This window comes from Pinus tabuliformis, chromosome 4_2 (assembly GCF_031772625.1).
Source record: "Pinus tabuliformis cultivar Carrire ecotype Pingquan chromosome 4_2, CPIR1, whole genome shotgun sequence".
Lineage (NCBI taxonomy): Eukaryota > Viridiplantae > Streptophyta > Pinopsida > Pinales > Pinaceae > Pinus > Pinus tabuliformis.
Genome location: NC_142304.1, coordinates 780351335 through 780361976, shown reverse-complemented (window position 1 = coordinate 780361976; position 10642 = coordinate 780351335). Strand labels below are relative to the sequence as shown.

General features: G+C 35.7%; 1 pseudogene; it reads right to left on the bottom strand.

Moving 5' to 3' along the window:
* Positions 1–7935: 7935 nt before the first annotated feature.
* LOC149171974 (dolichyl-diphosphooligosaccharide--protein glycosyltransferase subunit STT3B pseudogene) lies at positions 7936–9932 on the bottom strand (annotated as a pseudogene).
* Positions 9933–10642: the final 710 nt, after the last annotated feature.

Genomic DNA, 10642 nt, shown 5'->3' with positions numbered 1-10642 from the left:
GGGGCATGGACAGGTAAAAAGGTAAACTACTCATTTTTAAAGACTTTTGGTTGTGAAGCCTTTGTCCACATTCATAAAAAAAATAGAACAAAGCTTGAGGAAAAATCAAAGAAATGTACCTTTATTGGATATGGTGTTAATGATTTTGGTTATCGCTTATATGATTATGAAAATCACAAAATCATTAGGAGCAGAGATGTAATATTCAATGAAAAGGTCTTGTATAAGAATCAGTTGAAGGAAAAGAAACAAGAAAAAGAAAACAGAGAATACATAGTGCTTGACGATATCATAGGAAAAGTGATGGTGCCTGAAAATCATAATGATCGACAACCACAACAACAACCACAACAACAAAAAGTACTTCAAACACTTGAAAGTGATGTTAGAAGATCTACCAGGATAAGTAGACCCCCTGAATGATACTCTCCTTCATTATATTATATATTGTTGACTGATTCTAGTGAACTAGAATGTTATGAAGAAGCAGTGCAGGTAGAAACTAGGAAGAAGTGGGAGTAAGCCATGAAAGAAGAGATGGACTCCTTAGCACATAACCAGACTTGGGACTTAGTCAGGTTGCCTGCAGGTAAAACAACATTGCAGAATAAATGGGTTTACAGGCTGAAGGAAGAATATGGAGGAAAAGAGAGGTACAAAGCTACACTTGTAGTGAAGGGGTTTTCACATAAGAAAGGTATTGATTTTGATGAAATATTTTATCCTGTTGTTAAAATGACTTCAATCAAAACTATTTTAAGTCTAGTAGCAGTTGAATATTTGCATCTTGAGTAGTTAGATGTAAAGACAACCTTTCTCCATGGGGATTTGGAGGAAGAGATATATATGCAGCAGCCATAAGAATATGAGGTAAAAGGGAAGGAGAAACTAGTGTGTAGGTTGAAGAAGAGCTTGTATGGCTTAAAACAGGCTCCAAGGAAGTGGTATCTAAAATTTGAAAGGTTTATGTCTGAACAAGGTTATACTAGATGTCACTCTGATCATTGTGTTTATCTCAAAAGGCAAAATGATGGCAGCTATATTATATTTTTATTGTATGTAGATGACATGCTTGTTGCAGGTTCTAACATGCAAGAAATAAATGTGCTCAAAAGGAAATTGGCAAACTCATTTGCAATGAAGGATTTGGGTGCTACGATACAAATCCTTGGTATGAGAATAACTAGAGACGGGAAGAATCGCAAATTAACATTGTCTCAAATTGAGTACATAGAAAAGGTGGTTAAAAGGTTTAATATGCAGAATGCAAAACCTGTTAGTATACCTTTGTCTAGCCATTTCAAATTAAGTAAGGAGGTGTGTCACAAGACTCAGGAATAAATGGATCATATGTCTAAAGTTCCATATGCATCAGCAGTTGGAAGCTTAATGTATGCAATGGTCTACACAAGGCTTGATATTGCACATGCAGTGGGAGTTGTAAGCAAGTACATGAAAAATCCAGTAAAAGAACTTTAGATGGCAGTGAAGTGGATTCTCAGGTATTTGGGAGGTACCACAAATCAAGCATTATGGTTTGGTGGTTCAAACATTACTCTATAGGGATATGTTGATGCGTATATGGCAGGTGACAGAGATAATAGGAGGAGCACTACAGGATATATATTTACTATAGGTGGGACAGTTGTCAATTGGGTTTCAAAAATCCAAAGTGTTGTTGCACTCTTAACAACAGAAGTAGAGTATGTTGCTGCTATAGAGGCTAGTAATGAAATGATTGGGTTACAAAGGTTTCTGGATGAATTGGGTAAGAAGCAAGAGTTGGGCAGGTTATACAGTGACAGCCAGAGTGCCATGCATCTTGAAAAGAACTCTGCATTTCATTCCAAGACTAAGCATATACAGATCAAGTATCATTTCATACAATCAGCATTGGAAGATGGACAGTTGAAGCTAAAAAAGATACACACTAGCTAGAATCCTGTAGATATGCTAACAAAAGTTGTAACCAAGGAGAAACTGAGAATCTGCTCAATTTCAATTGGTCTTCCAGTATGATGAAGAAGATGAGAAACAACCAGGTCCAAAGTGGAGACATTGTCTAGCAAATGAAGTAGAAGTGGAGTTGGTATAATCAGTCTCCAAGTGGGAGATTGTTGGGTGTGGAGCTTGATTATCATCTGTATTCTAAGTGAGGAAGAGAGAGGAGATTGAGAGCGAAGACAGTGTTATAGCAGATCTGTTGTAGTTTGTATCTCTTCAGTTTGATAGACAATATAATAAAAGAAGGACTGGCTGTTTCTCCATGGATGTTGCCCAAACTAGGTGAACCATGTATATCTGTGTCTCTCTTAGTTTATGCATTTTCTGTGTTTATATTTCTACAATATTTTATGTGTTCCATTGCTCTGTAATATATAATTTTCTAATAGAGCCAAGTGCAAAGCTCAGTCATTTTTCTCATGTTTCAATGACTATATGAGGGTCAAGGCCAAGCCCTGATAGATCATTTTTTTGTGTAGTGTGTTGCATGGTGTGTTACCCATCTTGATACTTTTTTCAGAGCCTAATTCTTGGTGTGAAGCTAGAACACTACAATGTCAAAGTTGATTAATTTGTTTTCTGAATCCGACAAAATTGAAGGCACAAAATATTACAAAACATGGCAACACCTCATCGAAAGCACTCTCATCTATAATGAACTTTGGCATGATATATGTGATGGAGATACTAAGCCAAATAAACCCACTAATGCCACTGCACTAGAAAAATGGAAGTTAAGAATGCCAAAGCATTAGCTCTTATTAAATCTTCTGTTAATAATGAAATGTATGTCCATATAGAAAATGCTACAGATGCATGGTTTGCTTTGCGAATTTTTAAAGACTTTTTTGATACTCATCCTAAATCAAAGAAAGTTGATCTACAATTAAAATTGTTGCAACAAAAATCGACTGAAGGATGTGATGTTCTTGAATACATCTCCAAACTTAAGAATATTAAGCAGGAAATAATTAATGATGGTTTTCAAGTAGTAGATGAGAGTTTTATGGTCACAATTTTAATTGCTAGACTTCGTTCTTCCTACACACATTTTTTTGGAAACTCTACAATTAACTGGAATGTTAGAGAAGCTAAAGTTTGATGAACTCTATGAAATGTTGACCCAAAATGATAAAACCTTTGGGAAGAAAAATAAAGTTGGTGAAGATGTCTTTTTCATAGAGGCCAACACTAGTAAATCATCAATTGACAATTCTAGGAATAGAGGCAGAGGGAATTTCAACCAGAATCAAGCAACACATAATGTACAAACTAGAGGTCGAAGCCAAAGCAGAGGAAACAACTTTAATAGTGGCAAGAGTTCAGGTAGGAGTATTTTCAAGGCAAATGAAGCTGTCAAGGAAGAGGCTATTTTCAAGGAAGAGGAAATGATAATCAAGGTAGAGGACAACCTCAAAACAGAATCAAAGCAGAGGCAGAGGATAGTCTCCAGGAAGAGGAAGAGACTTAAGTCAAATTGTGTGTCGAAGATGTAACAAAGTTGGACATTATGCAGAAGATTGTTGAACTTCTCTTGATAAAATACCCAAGTTTCATCAGCACTCAACACAACTTGCAAATGATCAAGCTGATGATGGTTCAGAATATGTCTTTACTTCTTCACCGACATTACAACTTTCCTCCCATCTTAAAAGTGATTATGAAGATTCTTGTATCTTGGATTCAGGGGAAACTCAGCACATGACTTGTCGACATGACATATTTTGGAATTTTCAAGATTGCCAACTTAATTCCATCTTTCTTGCAGATGATACAAAACATACTCCTTATGGAAAAGGTGCAGTTAAAGTTTCTCTCCCTAGCATTGGAGAGAAAATGATTTCAAATGTATGGTATGTACCAACCTTTAGGAAAAAATTGTTATCTTTAGTCACAATTCGACAAGCAGGACATCAGGTAATTATGGAAGATGTCTTAGTTAAGATTAATTCAGTCAAACAAAGCTTGCAAATAGTGATGACAAGTTATGAATATGGAAAATTGTTAAGGATGAAAGGGACAGTTATTCCAAGGCATTCTGACTTTGCAGGGGCAATGACTACAGGAATTTCACCTATAAGATTGTGGCATGTAAGATATGGACATTTAAATTTTGTTAGTCTTTCTCAATTGCAAAAATCAGGAATGGTTAAGGGACTTCCAACTTTCAAAAAGGAAAAATGAAAAATGTGAAGCTTGCATTTATGGAAAACAAAGTCAAGAAAGTTTTCCAACAAGTTCATGGTGCACAAATAGGCTACTACAACTAGTTCACAGTGATGTTTGTGGACCACTACAAACTTCATTCGGTGGTTGCAAATATTTCTTACTATTCATTGATGATTTCAGTAGAATTACTTGCGTTTATTTTTTGAAGAAAAAGTCATAAGCATTTGAAAATTTTAAATTTTTTTTCCAACTTGTTGAAAATGAAGTCAAAGAAAGGATATTCACTCTCAGGACAGATAATGGGGGATAATTCACTTCAAATGAATTCAAAACTTATTGCAGCAATAATGGCATAAGAAGAAATCTTACAAACGTTTACACTCCACAGCAAAATGGAGTAGTAGAAATAATGAATCGCACCTTGTTAGGAATGGCGAAATCTATGTTAACTTTCAAAAAGTTAAGTTCAACATATTGTGGAGAAGCAATTCATACAACTATCTACTTAAGAAACAAATCTCCAACTACTTCTTTAGATGGAATCACACCTTATGAAGCCTGGTTTGGTTTCAAACCTTGAGTTAAACTTCTTAAAGTTTTTGGATCAATATGTTATGCCTTAGTTCCGTAAGAAAAAAGAACTAAGCTTGACTCAAGAAGTTTGAAATGCGCAATGATTGGGTATTCTGATGAGAAGAAAGGGAACCTTCTTTTAACCAATGGAAAATTTATTGTGAGTAGGGATGTAATTTTTTATGAAACAGAGAGTAAGAGTGCTGAAGAAATCGAAAGTCTTCTTCAAAAGTTAGAAAATAAAGGTAGTCAAAGAAAAGGAAATACGCAAAGTCAACCAAATTCACCAAATTGTTATGAACATGATTTTCCTTCATTTGAAGATGATTCATCCAGTCAATCTACTTCGACAACACCATCAGGATTTTCTAGTAGTTCATCTGCATCTCCAAGCAACAACAGTTCTTCAGACAATGATTCTCCACCTCTAGAATATTCAACTGATCGACGAACATCAGTTTACATTAATCATCTTTACAATGATGGTGATTTTTCAAAATCTCAAACAAGTGAGCATACTCTACCAAAATGGGCAGTTCAACTTTTGAAAGATGTAAGGCCTAATGAGCAGAATAAAACAGGAGCAAGGAAGTCACACAGAAGTGAAGGAAATTTTGCATTGATAGCAAATGATTTTACTGAACCTTCCATATACAACGAAGCAGTAAAACATAAAGAATGGCAACAAACTATGATTGAATAATATCAAGCAGTAATTGATAACAGCACTTGGAAACTTGTTGATTGTCCTAAAAATTATAAACCCATAGGATGAAAATAGGTTTACAGAATTAAGTACAACCAAAATGGACAACTTGAAAAGTATAAAGAAAGACATGCCGCTAAGGGTTTTGTGCAGTAGGAAGGCATTGATTATGAGGAAAGTTTTGCTCCAATAGCTAAATGGACCACCATCCGTTTAACACTTGCCTTGGCTACTAAAAAAGGATGGAAAGTTCATCAATTGGATGTAAAAAGTGCTTTTCTTAATGGGGATTTACAGGAAGAAGTATATATGACACAACCACCAGGTTTTGAAATTGAAGGACAGGAACATAAAGTCTGCAAATTGATCAAGGCTTTATATGGGTTGAAACAAGCTCCCCGAGCTTGCTATGAAAAAATGGATGAATACCTTAGGAAAGTTGGTTTTCGACGAAGTGATTATGATGATACTTTGTATGTGCGACAACATGGTAAATATCTGGTGATCCTTGTTATGTATGTAGATGATTTGATCATTACTAGAAACAATGATGATCATATTGCACAGGTGAAAACAAAGTTACATGCAGTTTTAAGATGACAGATTTGGGATTACTTCACTACTATCTTAGAGTTGAAGTCTTCCAACATCCACATTATATTTTCATTTCTCAGAGTAAGTATGCAGTAGAGGTGCTTCAAAAATTTGGAATGCAGGATTGCAAGCCCATTCTTATCCCCATGGACCAAAACTTGAAACTTTAAAAATTTGAAGGGGGGGACATGGTGGAAAGCACTACTTATAGACAGTTGATTGGCATCTTGATTTATCTGACAAATACTCACCCTGATCTATCTTATGCAGTCAGTATCCTTTCACATTTTATGCAAGAACCATGAGGCAACCACTAGAATGCAGCCAAAAGAGTTCTTCGATATATCCAAGGAACAAAAGATATGGTTCTTCTTTACACAAAGACCAAAAAATTTGTACTTGGCGGTTTTTCAGATGCCGACTTTGCTAGAAGTATTGATGATCGAGCATCAACATCAGGTTATTTAATGAACATGGGGTCAGCAACAGTGTCTTGGAGTTGTAAGAAACTAGCTACAGTGGCCACTTCTTCAGAAGAAGCAGAGTACATTTCAACATGGGAAGCAGCATGTGAAATTGTTTAGTTGCGCAGAATTTTGTAGGACTTGGGCATTTCTCAATCAGAAGTTACGTCATTATTTATTGACAGCCAGTCAGCCATCAAGCTTGCCAAGAACCCAATTTTTCATTCAAAGACAAAGCATGTGGACACCAAGTATCATCATACTAGATCTCTCATTGCCAAAGATGTCCTCAAGCCAATTTATTGTCCTTCAAAAGATCAAATCTCCAACATTTTCACGAAACCTCTTGGCAGAATAAAATTTACTAAGTTCAGGGATGAACTTGGTATCTGTTGTAATGTATCTTTGGATCATAGTGGGGAATTTTAGATGATCCAAAGTAAATATTATCATAGGTTATAAAGTTAGAATAAAATAATTATTAATTTAAGATATTAAATTAATAATTATTAATCTAGAATATTTAATTATTTAATGGAGACATTTAGAATTAGTATATTGTTGTAACAAGATATGACTCTACAAATGTGTCGTATCTTAGGCTCTAATCTAAGAGAATTGTTAGTAAGTTGTTTGAATATATTTTATTGTAAGTGGACACTTATTATTTTATAAGTGATCCATAATTAGAGGTAGTTAGGACATTGAGCTTATAAATAGCTCATTGCAAGAGTGTTTTGTTGTTCGGGTGTAAACTCTTGCAAAATTTCAGATGTAATTTTTTTTCTTATTAATAGAATTACTTGTCTGAGGACACTTCTGCCATTAATTTATAGTATTTTCAGCACATTCTTAAGTTACATCATTCAGTACCATGGGTGGATACAACTTTCAATTTGGATCAAACCCCCCCCCCCCTTAGGAAGAAATCATCCCCATTACATCAAGTTATCTCCTTAGAAGCTTCTATTGAATATGAGCAAATGAAGAGAAGGGTTTTGTGCAGTTAAACCCTAGTCATGGCTTTATGGATGACCCAAAACCAAGTGTTATTTAAGACAACAGTTTTTTGTGGTTAACCCATATCTATGGGTTTGTGGATGACTCATAACCAAATGTGCCATGTTCCAATGAAGATAAGTGTTTTGTGTGGTTGACCCATAACCATGGGTTTATGGATGAACCAAAACCAGGTTAATGATTATAAGCTTGGAGAATGGTTTTGTGTGGTTGACCAATAATCATGGGTTTTTGGCTGACCCACAACAATGATGAATATAGGTCTAAAGATAGAATTACCCTATAATGCTTGTGTACAAACTGTGATAACGATAGTGTATGGCCTAGTAAGTGGACCTCGTGATTATTTGCTTGCGAGTATGCCAAGATATGGTATAAATATCACCACCAATTAACTAGTGTCTTTTATTTGTAAATTCTCACTACCGATTAGATGTTGTAATGGCCTTATACAAGTACCCAAGTTTCACTCTTTTTTTTTCCTAGTTCGATACCCCTCGCTCAATCCACCTAGTAGACTTGCCTTAATTAGTACCAATCTCCCCTAATTTGTAGTAGGATAATTTATATAAAATAAATTTCAACATTTTAGGAGTTGCCTCTTTTTCAACATAGTACACTCCAATAACAAGATGATAGAAATACTTGATAACAAGAAATAGAGCACCTCTAATTCAAACCATGGATAATTTTTTTTTATTATCATCATAATAATAGTGAGTAACACCTCCAAAGAAAACCAACATGTAATCAACATCAAGTGATGCATGAAATTGTAGGCTTCATTCTCATATGATGACATTGATCACCCAATAGTGGCAATGTGTGTATCGTTCCATGTATTGTTGTTAGCAATAATAGTTATGTTTCCCATTGTTGTTATTTGATAGTCCCACCATGACATTACCTTGGCATCATGAGGGGAATTATGGTAGCCAAATGTACACTTCACGATAGTCATCAAAGGTATCCTTGTCACCATGGGAATCGTACTAGCTAGAATGATAGAGGAAGACAAATATGCCTCTGATGTCACCCAAGTGTAGTGGGTGACATATATTGTAAGTAAGTAAGGTACACGTAAGAGTATGATTCATGCATCATTTCTCTGGAATGGAAATGTTTGATCTGCAGACACCTTGGTAGATGACTTGAAATCACTTGAGCCTTTGTTGTGACTTGTAGATGTAGATGTAGGCTTATTGTGAACTAGGGTGGACAATTTTTTCATATTTGAATATATTTCTATAGCACTAATGAGGCACATAGTTGGATTTGTGACAAGGGTTAGATGAGCCATCACTCCAGTAAAATATAAGCTAGTAAAACCATAGAACATTAAAAAATAGTTGCATCTATCAATATTTTGAAACAAAAGTAGATCCCCGATGGAAAGAAGAAAAGAAATATGTGAATGTCAAACATAAATGGTTGGTACTCTGAGACAAAGGCAATGATTGGTATATGATCTTTTGCATATGTTGGATTAAGAAGGGAGTTGAAATGTCTAATACAGGGAGAGATATAGCCAAATTCCATGCCAAGTTCGAATGTTAGTGCCCTTACTCCAACTGAACTAATCATAATTGTATTCAAAAAGTATTGAAAGGGTTTTAGATCATTTCGATGATGTTTAACCTGGTTTACAAAGAAAAATACTTGCAACAAGAAAAGATCTCCATGGCAACCATGTGCTCACTAGATTATGCATATTGAAAGTGTACAAATCATATTTGCATCATAAGAAGAATTCCTAGTACAATCACAATGAATATATCTGAGTCACCAGAAGTACCACAACATATATAGGAATTAAATTGATGATGAAAATATAACTTCCCCACATAGACATCATATAAAAGTGAGTGAAAGTTTGGGTGACTGACCGGGCTATGGATCCAATTTTAAAGGCCTTTAAAAATAGGTATAATGTTAAAAGAAAGGAAAATATTCCCACCCGTGCATTACAATACGATAAAAAAAATTTAAGAAATGTAACTGCAAGTCTGGCACCAGAATACCAAATATCTTTACCGAAAAATAAGCAACCAAAGTAGCATTTGACAAAAAAAATGGTGTGTTGTAGCGGCTACAACCACCCTCCAAAATTTTTCCTTTGCCTATTTTGGAGCCTCCCTACCAACCTTACACAACACTTTGTCCTACTTCATCAAGTACTCAAGCTTCAGTGCGTTCCTTGCACAAAGGAAACCTGTCGAACAAAGTCGATCCATTCCCCTCACAGGTTGCTTACTCGAACTTGGTCTAGCTATAGGTTGAGGAACATCCCCTTGAAAATTGTGCATTCTTGAAGAGAAACCAACCTTTCCCTCCAGGAATTGCGCAATCCTCTCTGATAGCCAACTGGCCTCCTGGAGTGGGCAATCATGCCAGCCAACCATCCCAGCAGGAATTGTGAAATTTTTCCCATCAACAAGTAGTTCAACCAAGGATTAACGCAAATCTGGGTAAAAGTCAACTACTGGGCCTAGAAATTGCATAATCCTCTTAGGTAATCAGCCCAACTTACAATCACGAATATACATTTTTCCCAAGCAGTTGAGCATTGGCATGCATGGATAGTCTGGAATACCGAGGAAACTTCACTTGCATGCATGCATGACTTGATCTTCCCAGAATAGCAAGAGACAACATGAAAAATGCATCCCATGATTTAGGGAGCTATTTTTAGTAGTCAGGGGTTACATGCAAAGTTGTTTTAGAAGTTTCCCTCCAACTGTCGCTTTTTCCTAGATTTGTGGCATGCGGGTCATGATACCAAACTTATTCATTCGATGCATCAGAGCTCATTCATTCACATCGATATTGGAGACTTGACATCCTACAACAAATCCAGGACTCTTCAACACATCCAACTCAGGTATTCACGGGTAAGTGGCATCAACTTGTTGTTTTCAGCATTTTTGTCGCTTTTTGTGTATTCAATTGTGTGAGTGTTGTTTGCATGACTTCTTTGAATGTCTATTGTCATTTACATATGTTCTAGCTTGACCTAGCTCTTTTTGAATTTTCATTGCTATCTCATTGATGTCACATGCATAAAACTTTTTTTAATGGATGTTCACCCAACTGGAAAACGACCTCACCCACA